The sequence below is a fragment of the Pan paniscus genome, chromosome 4 (assembly GCF_029289425.2).
Source record: "Pan paniscus chromosome 4, NHGRI_mPanPan1-v2.0_pri, whole genome shotgun sequence".
NCBI lineage: Eukaryota > Metazoa > Chordata > Mammalia > Primates > Hominidae > Pan > Pan paniscus.
The window spans coordinates 34,053,033-34,070,395 of record NC_073253.2 but is presented as its reverse complement, the minus strand read 5'-3'; the positions used below and the strand labels follow the sequence as shown (position 1 = coordinate 34,070,395).

The 17,363-nt window shown below is 47.2% G+C and overlaps 1 protein-coding gene and 1 long non-coding RNA gene across 3 annotated transcripts in view; one reads left to right on the top strand and one right to left on the bottom strand.

Moving 5' to 3' along the window:
* The first annotated feature begins 1,756 nt into the window (after positions 1-1,756).
* The window catches only part of CKMT2 (creatine kinase, mitochondrial 2), a 39,663-nt gene continuing 24,056 nt past the window's right edge, over positions 1,757-17,363 (top strand). Inside the window, exon 1 of one of the 2 annotated variants that reach the window (XM_008975787.7) lies at positions 1,757-2,136. The gene's annotated coding sequence lies outside the window, so the exon portion shown is untranslated. Of the gene's footprint in view, positions 2,141-17,363 lie in introns of both variants that reach the window. The other variant, XM_003822264.8, reaches the window with a different exon arrangement.
* LOC129397755 (uncharacterized) overlaps positions 2,148-17,363 on the bottom strand; it is a 67,549-nt gene continuing 52,333 nt past the window's right edge. Inside the window, exons 2-3 of the long non-coding RNA XR_008625356.2 lie at positions 5,417-8,081; positions 2,148-4,869 (exon numbers count right to left, since the gene is read on the bottom strand). This is a non-coding gene — a long non-coding RNA (uncharacterized LOC129397755). The remainder of the gene's footprint in view (positions 4,870-5,416; positions 8,082-17,363) is intronic.

The following is a 17,363-nucleotide window of genomic DNA, read 5'->3' as shown; positions in this document are numbered from 1 at the left end:
GAGGAGAAGCCGCCGGGGTAGAGTCCTGGCCTAAAAGTCACTAGGCTCCACCTAGGAGGGGCTTCTGAAATAAGACTCCTGTCTACCCCTAAAATAACTGCAGTGGTTATATGGATTACTATATATGAAAATATTTTAACTTCTATGAAGTTGTGGCAACATTTAGAGCTGATGGAATTAAGTTACAGTTGCTGGACACAAGAATAGACTAAGGAAAGGGGTCCCTCCTGCCCAATTCTGAAATGAGCACTCCAGGCTGGTGCGACAGAGGAACCCAGGTTCCTTTCATCCTATTACTTGCTCATCCCACAAGGCGTCATCCTTGCCTTCGAGGTCAAATCTGGGGCCTGCTCTAGCCACACTCCTGCTGGACTCAGGAACAGAAAAGAGAATAAGTCCAGGACATTTTCCTTTAAAGCAAATGATATGGCAGTCGCACACTTCAATTCTGTTCCTGCCCTTATGGCAGAAGCCAGCCACAGGGCAGCCTGGTGTGGCTAGAGCCCCAGAGCTTCAAAGGGAGTTGGTAACGATGAGAAGGGAATGGATGCCATGTGACAGGGATGGCATTTGAAAGATTTCCAGAAAGCCAGAATTTCTACTGTGAATCCCTTGTAGAGATTTCATCCCCATCACACCACCTTTATAATAAGCTTGAAGAGGACCAGTCCCCCAAAAGAAGGGTGGTACCCTCTTTTCTCAACAATGACCCAATTTTTCTTCTGACCTTACTAACATAAACATTTACTCTATAAAATATAAGGTGTTGAGGTAGGGTGAGTGGAGGGGGCCCTAAATGTTGATTAGGCAATTGGGGAGGAAAAGGAGGTTTTTGCTATAACTGCCATTCTTTAAATCTACAATTCCATGCTCTTTAAAAGCCTTATAATTTTCTGGATCTGGGAGCTGGGCTATTTCAGGGTCACTGGATTTATTTCAGTTGGTGCCTGAACTGACTTGAAACAAGTGTGTGTGGAAAAGAGCTATTTTGAGAAGGAATAAACCGAGACTGCCCTGATGACAGAATATGCAAGCTGGTGGGTCTTGACTCCTTAAAGGATTATGAAATTAATTTGATTGGTCCCAATCTTTATATAACCACCCCAATCAGGAACCTTCCCATCCCGCCAAAAGGCCCCCGCACGTGCTCTCCCAGTCAGTACCCCATGCAAAGGTAAAATAGATGATATTTTTAAACATGGGTCGTGTTTAAAAGAAATGGAAACTCTGAAGGAGAACCACACTGGGTAGAAGGTTATTCCTGGGGCTCCACCCCCTGCTCCATCAAGTCCTCTGAGCATGAGCTGGGCTCTGAGAAGGAAGAGACAGGAACCAATTGGTCATGTCCACGTGGCCTCAGAAGCGAGTACGTGACGGTCACCAGATGCCTAGGCAGGCTCCCTTGAAATGGCAGGGCTGCTGTCCAAAATCCTGCTGGGTCATTGCTATTTACAGGCAGCCTTCCCGGCGTGCGGTGGATATCCCAAGCGGGGCTATTTTTAAGCAGGGCTATGGCTTGCCGTGGGTTAAGCTGGTGTGGACAGAAAGCGAGATGATCTAGCCATCTACTGCAGATGGCCTGATCTTGAACAGAAACCTGACTGTAATTGTCCCTGGATCCAGGCCCCAGACAAAGACGCTGGAAGGAGGTCCCTCCAGCCCCTGGCTCAGGGCCCGGTCTGCTGCTGGAGCCAGGCAGCTTGAGACATCCTCCTCTCCGACCTTGGCTTGAGGGGTTCATCCTCCAGAGCTCACCAGGGCCCCAAGGCTGGTACACCTGAGAGAAGAGAGAAACAAATCCCCCAACAGATGTGCAATTTCACCTGCTGGCCCTTCCATTCTGAGATCCAGAGCCCTGGCAGAGGAGCCTCCAGGACCAGGCCTGGGGAGCAAGACTGGCTCCGCCTTTTACGTTTCAGAGAAAGAGCAGGTGCTATAAAGGGCCCAGCGCCCACGGGCCTGCCTTCAAGGGTACAGCTGTGGGGGCCGGTGCGCCCGGAGGTCTACGCTGGGATTGGTGAGGTCCTCTAGCCCCGCCCCGCCAAGGAGGATTTCCAGGCCGGCCCGACCAGCTCGCCCTGCATACACTTCTTGGCTGTGTGCGCTCAGCAGGACGTGGGAGGCTCCGGCTTCAAGGTCGGTGAGTCCGTGAAACTCTGCTTTATTCCTCCAAGGAGGGGTCATGGCTAGAGCCAGTGTGAAGGACCTTGGAGGAGTGGATGCAGGGCTGTAGACGGGGACCCCGTTAGGACGCTGACTGCGAGGAGGCAATGGTGACTCGCTGAAGCCAGCAGAGCTCCCGCCCTTGGCCGAAGCGACCCCTCCTCCCTGCACACAGGTGGGGGCAGCTCAGCACCAGGAGCAGAACAAATCAGCACGCTGCCTGCAGGGCCTCTTTTTGGTAGTGAATCAGGAATTTTTCTCGATGGAAAAAAAAATCTAAAGGCTGTATTTTGACACTAAGTTTGGGACAACTTTAAACTTAAAGTGTCTTTCCCTTGTAATTCACAGAGTCTAATCCACTCATTTCTGGGAATGTTTTTCCCCAGCAGTCTCAGTCTCAAAAGACGTGTAAATCAGTGACTTGGGATGAACTAACTAGAAAATTAAAATTTTGAGAAGCTATTTACTAATAAGCCCAATAGCCAGGCCCAGTTTAAACGGGCAAATAGTATTGCTAGAGATTCAGTTTTGCCGTCACTAATACTAACACATTGATAATGAGACAGGTAACCGTCTTCCCTCCCCACCATCCTTACCTTTCCCACCGGAGGTTAATTTTAAAAAAAAAACAAAAAACCTATGGAATTGGCCCCACGTGTTTCACCTGGGCAGAGGCCTGTTATTCACTAGCTTGCTTGCTTGGTTGTCCCGGGGTTAAAATCAGTCCTGTTCTTGCCCCTAGAGTGGTCTGCCTTCAAATGCTCTCCTCCGAATGTGAGGAAGAGTGACATTTGACAAACAGACCAAAACCTTTAGGTCTCCTCAGTGCTGCCCTTTAGACCTTCCAGAAAGTGTTGCCAGGCTCGTGACCCCTCACAGTGTCAGCTGAGTCAAGTGAGGGGCAATTAGTGGCCCTCAGGACAAGGTTACGCTAGGTACACCAGTGTGCTGTTTCCAGAAGGGCTGCTTTTCCTGTCTACGGCTCTCACATTTTCTCTGTTCTGAACTCGTGTCCTTGGTCTGTTCTCTCTTGTCCTCTCATGGAGGCGAGCGTGGCCACAGCATGTGGCCAGAGACTTCCTGACAGGCAGGCTCTTCCGGGAGGCTCTTGGCCTTGTTTGGCGGTGTGAGCACTTCACTTCCTCTGCATTGATAGGCACCTTTTCCAAAGACCCCAGACTTTGGAGTTAATCACGCCTGTGGGTTAAGGCACTGTCACAGCAAAGCACAGGAGTGCCACATGCACCCCATGGACTCTGCCAGCCTCATGACCAAATCATATCATTAGGAAATGGGCCATAGGCAGGTCAGTTTTCCTAAGGAAACTGTGGGTTGGGTCGGGGGGAGTACCATACAGAATGGGGAGTCCTGGGGTTTCGGACACAGGAGGGAGACTGACTTTGCCCCTAGCTCAGAGGCCCTGGGCCTCCATCTCTGCCGTAGCCTACAGCAGGCTCCATTTGTCTTCCCAAAGGAAGCCACGTAGAGTCTGTGTCAAGCATTCTGGGAGCTCCTGCCCACAGAGCCAGGAATCCAGCAGCAACCCATGCTGAAGGTGACTGCTGGAGGTCACACTAACCCTTCCCAGGAAGCCTCAGAGACTCCCTCCCTTGGGCGGGGAAGAAGGCAGCCCACTTCTTCACAGCACTTCAAAGGACTAGATGGCTCCTAGCTTCCTGTTTTCTTGAAAACAATTTACCCTTGAGGGACAAAGTCTGGTAACGGTCCCATGCCTTCATCACAGGAGGCCTAGGAAAGGCCTCTGTTTTACAGAGTAGGATTCTAAATATCTCCTGCCTAGGACTATTTGCTGAGTAGAACAGTAATGCCAAGAGTGCCCATTAAGGCTGGCTGCGTACCAAGTGGTTGTGAGGTAACGCACACCCTTTGCTGTCTTAGAACTGGGAGGAGACAGGCATTTTCTGCTGGCCTAGGAGCCTGGCATCGTGAGAATTTGTTCAGAGTGTTCTGTGGAGCTGGTCCAAGCCCAAGGACATCCTCTGTTTTGGGGTGGCTCTCTGGATGGAAAGCTGACACGTGGTCCTCCTCCTGCCCTTCCACCTGCCCTCTGGCTGAGGAGTTCAGACACATGGACGCTGTGAATGGCTGGACCAGAAATAAATCTGAGTCAGCAGAAAGGCAGACATGGTCCATCCGGGATGCCCAGGAAGAGCAGGGGGCTCGGGCTGGAGGCAGTGACAGAACCCAAGGCCTCCTCTTCACATTCTAGGATGTCACAGAACCAGAGAAGACCATTAAGACCAGGATCTGAACTCCCAGTATACCTGCCTGGGACCAAGAAATGTACAGCTTGTGGCCACTTAACAAAAGGGCTTGATGTAGCTGTCCTTGTTTTTTTTAATGCGGAGGGCAGTGTAGGAACAAACAGGATATTATTGCTTTTGGCTCTGTCTGGCTGTGCTCTTGCACCTCCCCATCGCCCCAAATCTCCCTGGCTTGGAGCCCAGGTATTCTGCCAATTTTAGCCTAGATGCTGTAAGCAGTGTTTTTCAATTCGGGAGTCACTGTGGTGTTCCAGGTTAGGGAAGCTGAGGCAGAAAGCTTCTATGGGGTGAGAGCTGGAGACCACCTTCCTCCTCACACTGGCACAGCATCCCTAGCAAGGCCTGGCAGGCACATTGAGCACTAGGGTCAGAGTGGAGCAGGCAGAGATATCCCTGGCGTCTGGGTTACTTCAGCGGGAGCCTGAGGACAGGGAAAGAGAACAAGTTTATAATCTGCAACTCTAGGAGAAGTCATATGCCCTGAGGTGACAATCCTGTGCCTAGGAGCTGCTGTGTTAAATGCACTTCTACGGTCTTGGGGGTTTGACCGAGTGGAATGATCTGTGGCACCACAGGTTTTAAGCCACAGGGGTGGTTTCCCTCCAATTCCTGGTCAGTGACGGGCTGTATGTGAGGTGCTGCGGTCTGCAAGGAAGCTGAATCCAGTGCAAAAGACTAAACCTGGGTTCAAATCCCAGCTCTACTAGTGTGCTGGCACTGAAACCTGGGGCAGGTCACTTCTCTTGAGCCTCAGTTTCCCCATGCCCAAAATAAAGCATACTTGGCAGGATTGTTACATAGACTGTGTTTGTAAGGTCCACTGCATAATGCATGGCTCATGATAGGAGCTCATAAATGCTCAAAAAGAAGACAGAAGGTTTGACTCAGTCAGTGTATAGGGTTGGAAAGGATATTCCAGGTGAAAGAAAACACTCAAGCAAAGGCTCAGAGGTGGCAAAGTGAAGGACCTGTTCAGTGATGCCAGGAAGTCATTGGAGACACTGTTGGAGGGGTGGAGTCTGGAAGAAGAACTGGGGAGCCCAATTGGTTAAATCCATTTTGTGAACCCCGATGTTGGTTTTCAGAGGATGATCAGTAGATCTGAAAGTATGTGATAGACACCTTTGAAGTCTTGTCCGCAGAGATAGAAAATACAAATTAAAAGAAGGCAGCTGTGGTGGTTCACACTTCTAATCCCAGCACTTTGGGAGGCTGAGGCAGGTGGATCACTTGAGGTCAGGAGTTCGAGACCAGCCCGGCCAACATGGCAAAATCCCATCTCTACTAAAAGTACAAAATTAGCCACATGTGGTGGTGGGCGCCTGTAATCCCAGCTACTTGGGAGGCTGAGGCAGGAGAATTGCTTGAACCCAGGAGGTGGAGACTGCAGTGAGCTGAGATCGCACCACTGCACTCCAGCCTGGGTGACACAGCGAGACTCTTTCTCAAATTAAATGAAACATTTAAATGCGAAAAATGTAAGTTAAAATCAAAAAGCATTCAGAAAAGGGGCAGGCCGAGTGCTGGCTGGAATAATCAGGTGTGGCTTTGGGGAGGGAGTGATGATGATCCCATAGCCTTAGGGTCATCAGGGGAAGGGACTCATTTATTCAGTGCCTACTGCAGCCTGTCCCGTCGTCTTCACAACACCTCACAGGGAGACCTCATCATGCCCATGATGGGGAGGAGCTGCTGAGGCTCGGGTGGGTACCAAGCAGGGTTCCTACACCTAGCGGGGCTTGGTAACATCCTGTAATCGGGGAGCTTTTTCTCATTATACATGTGAGGGCCCCACTCTTGGAGAGACTCATTCAAAAAGGTGGAGTCTAGAAATCCAAAATTTTAACACACATCAAAATTTTCTTTTTTAGGTTTTTACTTTTTTATCATAAAGATAACACATGCTTATTTTTACAAGTGATACAATACAGAGTTCCATTAAGAGAAAATTAATCTGCCTTCTCCAAGTCCGTTACTCTGAAGCAACCCTTTTAGCAGTTTGATGAATATCCTTCAATACTTTTATGTTCATACAAATATATGAAAATGTATATATACATCATTGTTACAAATTGCAACCACTCATATTCAGTCCTAAGCAAGTTTTTCTTTTCCTTTTACCCTAAAAAGATGTCACAGATGGGCCTCCAGGTAAGTGGAGGCAGTTTTAACTCCTTTAATAGCTGCAGAATATTTCACCATCTGAATGCACCAGCATTTGTTGAGTGGCAGTGCTGGGCTTCTCAAACTATCTGTGGCAAAATCTCTTATTAATTTCTAATCCATAGCAGACTCACACATTTGTAAAATATGATAAAGTGCAACTATTAGAAAAATAGAATAAGGCTGGGCGTGGTGGCTCACACCTGTAATCCCAGCATTTTGGGAGGCCAAGGCGGGCAGATCACGAGATCAGGAGATTGAGACCATCCTGGCTAACATGGTGAAACCCCGTCTCTATTAAAAATACAAAAAATTAGCTGGGCGAGGTGGCAGGCGCCTGCAGTCCCAGCTACTTGGGAGGATGAGGCAGGAGAATGGCGTGAACCCGGGAGGTGGAGCTTGCAGTGAGCAGAGATCGTGCCACTGCACTCCAGCCTGGGCGACAGAGCGAGACTGTCTCAAAAAAAAAAAAACAAAAACAAAAACAGGCATACAACATGCCAGCTCAAAATTTAAAAAGTAAAATGACTATCACAGTGCTGTAGGTGTTCTAAATGCTTACTCTCAATTCCTGTACTTACATCGTCATGAACTGCTAACAGCCCACAGACCACACTTTGGCAGCATTGGTCTGGGGTCAGCCTTCCCTAAGTTGAAAAAATCACTCTTCTGTGAAGACCTTGTCACTTTTCACCACCTCCAAATTCAAGTCCCAGGTCTCACAGTTTGTTCCTTTGGCTATGGCTCCAGTGCCATCGTACTTTGGCTCCAACCTGTCTCTGCAGTCCCTCCCCTGCCTCTGCCACTCATGGCTCCTGCCTCTGCACATTCTGTCCACTGTATCTGGAAAGTCCTCCCTTTATCCACCAGGCAAGGTGAAGTGATAGCCCCGAAGATTTTTTACCTCTTCTAGAAAGCCGTCTCTGACCCACCAGGCAAATTTGGGTCTTCTCTCCTCTTTACTATTTTTGCTATTGTCCTTTGGATTATAGTGGTAGGTTTTTATAGTGATCTGTCTCCCCCACCTGGCTGTACCCTGAACTCTATAAAAGCTCCTTGAGGGCAGCCCCAGTATCTGACACAAGGATTGATTCTCTAACATTTGTTGAGCAGATGGAGGGATGGATGGATAGATGGACAAACGGATGGATGAAAGAGCTTCCAGGCTTAGCTCTCAGGCTGTAACGTAATCTTTGCTGTACACAGGCCGTGAACTGGGTGGTTGGCCTTGCCCATGTTCAAATCCATTTCTGTTCTAGACTCCAGAATCTGTCAGGGTTGTCTTGAACCGTGGGTTTCCTTGAGGCCCTCTAGGGTACGTAGCCACCACAAATTCCAGCCAGAATCAGTCCTAGCTTAATTCAACTCTCCAAATTTCAGGGGAATTATCTTCCGTAGAGTCCCTCCAGAGGCAAATTTGTATTAGTGACAGTGGCCCAGGATGCTGTGTCCTCATCTTAGGAATCTGGACTAGGAATAGAACAGGGGACACATTTAGCCCTTTCTTTTTTTCAGCAGCATTCAAGGGCAGGCTAAGTCTGCTCTGGGCTGAGGGGAATGGCCATTTCCCCACCTGGAAGATGCCTGGAAAGCAGCTTTGGGGAGGGAGGAGTGGGGGCACGCGGCATCCACAGTCCTCCACTGATGCACATGGGTGTGCAGGGGTCTATTCATTGTTTCCACTTGAATCCTTTGCAGGGTGTGACCTGGTCCTAGTCCCAGGGCAGATGGAGGCATGCAATACAGTACTTTGGTATGGTTAAGACCCCATCTAGACATGCTGTAATATTTGTATGGTAAACTATTGTGAGTGAAAGGATCTTTATTTAAATGAGTGCCTGGTGCAGAACAGACACTCGATACATATGATTTCCCTTTAGCTGTGTGACCTTGGGCTGTTAGTTAATGTCTCTGTTTTTGAGTTCCCTCCTCTGTGACATGGGATACCTGCTTCTTGGGATTGTTTTGAAAAAAGTACCCTGCCCTTGAAAGCACTCGAATTTTGTTTTCTCTCCTTATTCAGATATAAAAAATGTTATAATAATTAGTTATCCAACAGTAAAATGGGTTGCTGTGGCAAGTGGTGGGATCCCCAGGACTGCTGGTATTTAAGGAGGGCTGAGGGAAAGGGATGCCTGAATTTCAGCTGAGGTAAATGACCTCTAAAGCCTCTCAGGTTCCTGACATTCATTCACTTACTCATCAGACATTTAATGATAACCTATCATGTGTGGGCCAGCGTGCTTAAGAACCAAGACAAACTGTGGCCCAGTTCTACATTCATTGGGTCTTGTCCCTCTGAAGTAAAGGATGGACCCAGTGATTGTCCCTTGTCCCTTTGATGCGTGGAATTCCCATTGATTGTCCACCCCTGACTGGAGCCTTGCCAAGCTTCTTACACTGTGCCTTCCAGCACGTGGAGGGAGGAAACCAATTCCTGCTCCTCGTGAATTCCAGAATGTACGTTACCCCACAAGCCCATGCAAAAAGGGGAAGAGCTTCCTCCTTTTTCTTAGAGCATTTCCTTTAGAAAACTTATATTTTGCTGCCCCTTTGAAACGTACATAAATCTTTTTAAAAGCTAAGTAAGGCTCCAGTCGATTTTACAACCTAGGACTCTTTTCCTGCAAGGGCCTGGAAACCATCTCTTTGAAAATACAGACATCAAGAAGATAGCTCCCTACCTCCCACTGTCAGTGGGAGGGCAGTGGGTAGTAGTTTCATTTAAGCACCTGGCTCCAAGTTGTAAAACTACCTGCTGTCCTAGAAACTTGAGTTTTATTTTTCCTTTTGATAAAGGCAATTAGCGAACACAAATGGTCACCAGGTGAATTTAGGATGAATTATGCTTGACAAATGGTGCTGTCAAGTCCTCTTACTTTAGTTCGAGAACATGTATGTAATGAATGGGTCCTATTTGCTTGCCCACATAAAAGGGTGGGATGTCTGTCTTTGCAATCTCCTTAGCAGAATGCTAAAGATGTGCATCACTAGTTTAATGTTTATTCAATAATAAAATATTTTCTTTTTCCTATATTTTATGGAGAGGAATTTCTGGGGTGGGAGGAAATTTAAATTGTTTCCCCAACACCTAGCACTTGCTCCTCATCTGATTCTTCCTTTCCAATCTGCCTGCTCAGTCAGAACCCCTAAAAAAAAAAAAAAAGGAAACAGAAGGACATGCACATTTAGGCCTTGTACTCTGCTGGCTTTCGTCTGTTATCTGTGGGGTAGTCTCTGCTGTGTCACATACGGACATCTCTGACGATGGGCACAATGAGCTCCCAGGGTTCAGACAGCCTGTCATGGTCAAACGGTCAGGAGCCTGCACTGGGCCACCCTAATTTGCAGATACCAGGAAACGGAGCAGGTACATGCTCAAAACCAGAACTGTGAGTCTCACTTGGTGGCTTTTATTGATAGGATTTCAAAATCCATGTCTGAAAGAAATGTGTGTCACATCATATAAGTAGATTTCATTCAAAAGTTTGTGGGCTTTTTGTTTTTTTGTGAGACAAAGATTTGTTCATTTCTTGCATTTGAAGTACTCTTTGATGACATCCTTGGGCTGAGACTCCTTGCCATAGTCCTTAACTACTACACAACTGCAACCAACCACTTTACAGGGTTTCCCCTCTCTGTCAATTTTACAGAGGTCGCCTACTCATTCCCCTAGTTTCTTGTCATCAACCTTAATTAGGTTGATTTGGTGTTCAGCACAAAGGGCCTTGACCAACTTGACATACATAGGCTCATCAGAATTGGATGCAGGCACACAAAGATGGGGTTGGTTCTGGTTGCCCAGCATGCCAAAAAAGCCAAACATTGACGCTGAGATTCGTAGTGAGAAAAAGGCATTTATTGCTGGGTGCCAAGCAAGAAGAATGGGTACCTAGCACTTAACACCTGAGCTCCCTGCTGGCTTATAAGCAAGGGTTTTTAAAGCAGGAGTGAGGGGGTATCCAAAATGAGTTAAGAGCTAGGGAATTTCTGGAACTTCCATATCTATTTTTTGGTTTCAGTCTGTCTGAGTTCTATGACAGTGGTCAGCATTTTCCATCTGGTGTGGGAATTGGTTTCTGAAAAGCAATGCAAGGGAATAGGTCAAGATGCTATCTTTAGTTTCTACAGGGAATCAAACATTTTGTGACTCCGACTTACTTGGGTGGCTTTTAAGTTATTATCTTCTTGTTTAGCAGGTTATTCGTTAACTTCCCTAATTGCTGGTTGTAGGACTAGCTAGGTACCTGGAACTTCCCTTAAAGGGACTGAGAATGTTGCCTTGATTTCTATGCTTGGCACGTGTGGGTAAGGGGAGGAGCCCAGCAGGGCCATAAGAGAGGTCCCTTGGGAAGACAATACAAACATTAGGAGTGAACAGAATAGAGATATGTGGCACTGAGTTTACCCGCAGATGCCAAAAAGGCACAGAGCACAAGGGCAGATGAATGAGCAGCCCATGAGTGCACTGCGAACTGAGAGAGAATGCAGTCATCTTGAGCTAGAAGGGAACAGATTTTGTGGGGATTGAGGCACCAGGCTGTGGTCCAATTAGGCAGGGAAAGATGGAAAACAGAGTCCAAACGGTAGGGGGTGATAAGAAGCAAGAAACAGTAATAACTGTTTCTAAAACAAATTAGATTTGTTGCATTAGCACAAAATAGAAACAGCAAACCAATATTTTAAAAAGTCATATACAGTATATTAGAATAGAGATACAAATGTAGGATATACATGTGTGTTTTTCAAATTGAGATCATACAAAGCTCTAGTGCAATGGAGCTGAATGTGAGGCTAGCTACTGTGTCCTGATGTTCTGGGCCCCCATAACAGGCCTTGAATGATGTGTGCAAGAACTGTGTGAGCTTTCGTGAAATTCCTAATAGGATTTTTTTTTTTTTTTGAGTCAAGTCTCTATCACCCAGGCTGCTGGAGTGCAGTGGTGTGATCTCGCCTCACTGCAACCTCCGCCTCCTGGGTTCAAGTGATTCTCGTGCCTCAGCCTCCCGAGTGGCTGGGATTACAGGCACGTGCTACCACACCTGGCTAATATTTTTTGTATTTTTAGTAGAGACAGGGTTTCGCCATGTTGGCTAGGCTGGTCTCTAACTCCTGACCTCAGGTGATCCGCCCACCTTGGCCTCCCAAAGTGCTGGGATTACAGGCATAAGCCACCACGCCCAGTCCCTAATATGATCTTATTTAGTTGACATTTGCCTCTTTCCCCAAAAATAGATCAAAGGAAATGTTTCCCTTTGTCCCGTTTCACACTAAACGGGTTGGGGAGGAACCAGGGGAGATGTCAACCGTCTGCCGGTGACTGGGAAGTTTTCTGCAAGTCCTCCACAGCATAGGCCAGCAGGCCACTTTTCACTAACAGAAGTCATAAGCCAAGTGAGGTAAAGTTCCTTAGTGTAATGCATCATGGCTCATAGAAATCGCAAGATATAATTGCCTGCCTCATCATTAACATCACCTGCCCCTTCCTGGTGTGGGCCTCTGTGTTCTTGGGATGAGTAACCACTATCTATGTGGGCCTTTCTACTTGTCTGCCTTGACCTGAGCAGTTCGACCGTCTGATGATGCTGGAGGTCTTAGCCTGGTTGTAAGACAAAGTAAAATCAGACGCAGATGTCATCTGCCCGGGATTTCCAGAAAGAGCTCTCGGATTGCCTCAAAAACACATTGGAGCCTCTACACTACATATGCTACAGTTACACGAAATGAGGCAACTCTCTTTTAGGCTCTGCCCAAAGAAATTTCAATTTTGAAGACAAAATTGTGGATAAGAGACTTCCTCTTCCCTGAGTGGATGAGTATACCAAAGCAGGCTCCCAAAGGGCACCACTGTGATGACACATGAGGGTATCAGCAGCTTGTCCTCAAACCTCTTATTGCCCTTCCTCTTCCACCCACTGGCTCCATCAAGGCACATACCTGAAAGGCTTTCCTTTATCACAGTGCTACACAGGAGGGGAAATGGACCAAGCCATTGTTCCTCTATCAGGATTCCTTTGTGTGGGCATGCATCCCCCTCACTACTTTTTTTTTTTTTTTTGAGACAGAGTCTTACTCCATAGCCCAGGCTGTAGTGCAGAGGCACAATCTCTGCTCACTGCAGCCTTCGCTTCCTGGGTTCAAGTAATTCTCCTGCCTCAGCCTCCCAAGTAGCTGGGATTACAGGTGCCTACCACCATGCCCAGCTAATTTTTGTTATTTTTAGTAGAGACAGGGTTTCGCCATGTTGGCTAGGAATCCTGGCTTTAGATCAAGGAGTCAAATGCCTGGTACAGCATCTGTGACATCAACACATGATGTAGGTCCAAAGTATGCCTGTGTTGAGGTTTTTTGGCAGCTGCTGCAGGCTTTGACAGCTGGGGCAGGGCAGAATCCCTTGTCAAGATCCAGAAAAGGGGGTGGAAGGAGGGAGTAGCCACCTCCCAGAAGTGCGAGGTGGGACAGCAGAGCTTGCTGGCCATGTGGAAGGAACACGAGGTGGAGTCAGACAGGTGTGCATTCAAATTCCATCTCTGTCGCCCACTAGCAGTGTTAACACTGAACCAGTCATTTAACTTCATAGAGGAGTATCTGGCTTCATCTGGAAAACAGGGACAATAGCATATAATGTGCCTGGTACAGCAGGTACCCGATGGTTCCCTCTCTCCTTTCCTCCTTGTAATGCAAATATTACTCATTTGGGTGGAGACGTACATTGAAGGCCTGAGAGAGCAGCTACATCTGAGGTCGTCTGCGAGTTGAAGAGAATGTGGGGAAGTTCTTAGGGCACAATGTCATCACTGGGTCATAGCAGTCTCTGTGCTGGGCAGAAATGGGGCCTGATGGCCAGGCCTTCACTATAGGTCTTATGAAGCCTTTGAAAGAGTCCCAGGAGCCAGCGGGATGGGAAAGCTGAGACGGGGCAGCAGGTGATCAGGCAGAGGGCACAGCAGGGCCAGCGCTGTGAAGAGTCCCAGCAGCTGCGGTGCGAGGGGCCCGGGGCCACCACACAGATCATCCACATCTGCCAGCAACACTCTGCTCTCAAACTGCTCCCCCACCAGTGGGCCCCAACACCTAAGGGCCTCACCACCCGCCCAACTGTAGACCAGAAATCTCAGGCATCCCTGGTTTTCCCTTATCTTTCCTTTCCAAACCATTAGCACGACCTGTCAGCACTGCCCCAGAATAGACTGCAAATACATTCTCTCTCATCCTCGCTGACTCACCTGGGTCTCAGCACCTTATCTCTCACCCGGACAACGTCTAGGGCCTCTGACTGCTCTCTCTGCTTGCATTCTGCACATGTCCCTCTAAACCATTCTCCACTGGCAGCCAGAGCTACCCCTGTAACTCATAAAATGAGCTCAGCTCGTCTCCTGCTTGCAAGCACATCTGTAAATTTCCTCTGCACTAGGATAAAATCCAGACTCCTTAGGGTGGTCTCGGGGCCTGCACACCTGGCTCCCCTACACCCTGCCCGTCCATCCTTTCCGAAGTCCACTGTGATTTGCTCCCTGTGCTTCAGCTCCACTGACCTCCTTTCTGTCCTGGGACAAGTCCAGATCTGTCCAGCTTTAAGGCTTTGCTGTTCTACTCTCTGCCCCTGCCTAGCCTATTTAAAAGTAGACATCACTTACATTTTCTCTGAATAATATCCTGCTTATTCCCTTCTTTGCACTCATCCCCACCTACGATGATTTTGTTTTCTTGTTTCTTGACTGTCTGCCACAAATGAATCAGAAGCCCCCACAGGAGAGAACTGTTCTTTTGCTCACTTTCATATCATTATTGCCTAGCGCAGTGCCTAACAGTAGGCTCTCAGTAAAGAGTTCCTTAATGGATGAATTCCATGCTTCCTGCTGGGGCTAGAAGCCAATCCCGGGCTGTAATTGATCTAAGACTTTCTGGGATCCCTGTGAGAACGGGCACAGTGGCAGATGTGAGGCCGGAAAACAGGGCCAATTAGAGTGGAGGGGATGGTGGGAAGGAACACGGGCAGCAGCGAAGTTGAGAAGCCAGCTTGCCTCAGCCCTGTGATATCTAGCAGCCAGGGTTCCCTGGAAGAAGGGTCCTTGTGGACCCGTACCTGCCAGTATTGGAAGTGTGGTCCTCTCACCGAACTGCTCACCATATGCTGACGGGGAAGCTGGATCAGCCAGCAAGGACCAACTGCAAAAAGAAACATTTGGGGAAAAGGTGTGTGCTTCCTACAAGCTGTGAGATGCTCCTGCTGTTTCCAGTCCCCTCTAGCTACAGAAGTGGAGCCCACAGTGAGGGTGTCTGAATGCTTGAGATTTTATCCCAGGGAGAAACATCCTGGCTGCTCTGGTTCCTCATCTCCTCTCCCTAGTGGTCTCTGAACAGAACAGTTCAGTACGTTATGATAATGCTCAGAACATGGAGGGAATTGAAAACGTTAAAAAAGCTTTGCAATGAGCCTGAGATTTCTTTTTGTTCCAAACTTTTGTCCTAATGGTTTCACAAGATATACTGACTTATAAAACCATGTTTGGAAACTAGGCAAAACCAATACTATCTGCTTTAGTAGACACAGATTACCCCTTACAAACAAACATCTTCCCAGCTTTACTTATGCCACATGTTATCATGTGTGCAAATAAATCAAGCCTCTTCTGAGTAGGGGTTACAGCTGCAGAGAATGCTTATGTAACATCTGGGGCCTGCCAGGTAACAGGGAAATGTGTAAGACAAAGCAATGTTCTGACTGCGCAGCGTTTTAAAGACTAACTTTTAACATGCAAGAGAGATTTAGTTTAGTCATGAGGAAAAGTGATTTCATTGCAAGCCTTGATTCTGGGTCTTTGGAGAGCATGGAACAGCCATTGCCAGATCACCAGCCTGTTCAGTGAGACCTTTGTTTCAATTTCACAAACAAGGTTACTAATTAAGGCCTTAATAGTGAAATTCAATGCCTCTTTGTGTTCTGGCGAGACAAAAACAGAGTCAAGGAAGCAGGCATTCTTTGCTTCACCAAAACCTGGAGTCTGTGTCAATTCTCTTCAAGGAATCAAAGCAAGGATACTGAGGAATTTCAGTTCCAAGATTGCTTTGCTAGCCACAATCAAAGCTTCCCCAGGATTATCTGCATGAGTCATCCTTTGTTGCTCAGACACAAGGGCAGTATTGGAACTTGGAATAAAATAATAATTCTAAATTAATTAAATTAGTTCCTTCCAGGAACTAAAATATGGATATGACACTTCAAACATTAATATTCTGAGCCAGATACCCACTCACACATCACCCTTACAAGGGGGAAGACCTCTGGTGGTCACAGGACTATACATGGAGACCATTCACTCCCCTTCCTCTTGGCTCTGCTTCCTAAGATTTATCGTCTCAGACACTGACTTGGGCACATATCAGTGCATAGGCAATTTAAGGAATGAAAAATAGGGACCAAGACATTTGGGTCATCCCTGGTCAATCCCAGAAAGGAACATACTTCCTGTTAGCTTAGGAAGACCATGTCTGGCTTATGTTTAGGCCCATACTGCCTGGAAAGAATCTGGGCAAAGCTTTCACTTTAGTGAGTTCTACAGTAAACCTCTAGAGTGACAGCATTGCCTCTCTCTAGTTAGAAAGTGGATTTGAGGGTGTGATGGCAGATAAGATGGCCCAAAGGATGTATGCTAGTGTTGCCTGCTGCAAGCAAGGACCAGGAAGCACTGGTGCGGCTCATTGAAGAGCCGTTATCTATTCTTGGAGGGATACTGACATGATGACCTGAAATCTAGCAGGGGAGCAAAGAAGTTTCCATGATGAGAATGAATGTTGGTCTTTACAAGTCCCCAGGACAACTTCAAGAAATGACCAATTTATATCTTGTCTGCTCTTAGTAACTTACTGGCTTTAGAATTGAAAGAATTGTTTGCAGATATTAGCACGGAAGAAGAACTAATAATCTGATTTCCTGGGCTATCCTGTAACCTATATCCTGTAACCCCTACTCAGAAGAGGCTTGATTTGTTATTTGCACACATAAACATTCTCAAATGTTTTCAAGGTCTTTGATGCTTTTAGTTGGGACATTCAGGTTTAGTAGAGACTTCGAAATGACGGTTCTATTAGGAGTTGATGTTTATTCTTCACTGGATGGCCCAGGTTTTCAGCTACAGCCTTACACATCAGCAAGTTCTTTGAAGCAATCAATCCAGCTAAGTTTGGAGCATCTTGCAGCTGAGTCTTGGGAGCCTTCCAAATATAAGGGAAATCCATGCTCTTTTTTTTTTTTTTTTTTTTTTGAGACAGTTTTGTTCTGTCACCCAGGTTGGATTGCAGTGGTATAATCTTGGCTCACTACAACCTCCACCTCCTGGGTTTAAGTGATTCTCATGCCTTAGCCTCCTGAGTAGCTGAGACTACACTACAGGTGCATGCCACCACACCCAGCTAATTAATTTTTTGTAATTTTAGTAGAGACAGGGTTTTGCTGTCTCTACTAAAAGACAGCTAACAATGTTGGCCAGGCTGGTCTCAAACTCCTGGCCTCAAGTGATCCGCCCACCTTTGCCTCCCAGTGCTGGGATTACAGGCATGAGCCACCATCCCGGGCCCATACACTCTTTATTTGGGCATTATGGAGATCAAATAGAGTACTGAGAACTATGTACTCTTTTGTTCTCTACTCAAAGAGCCACATTACACAGCTCCCTGCTAGGTGATACTGTGGGGCTAATTGGCCCTTCTAAATCTCTAGGCAGTAGCAGACCCAACAGGGTTTCTGTCTGT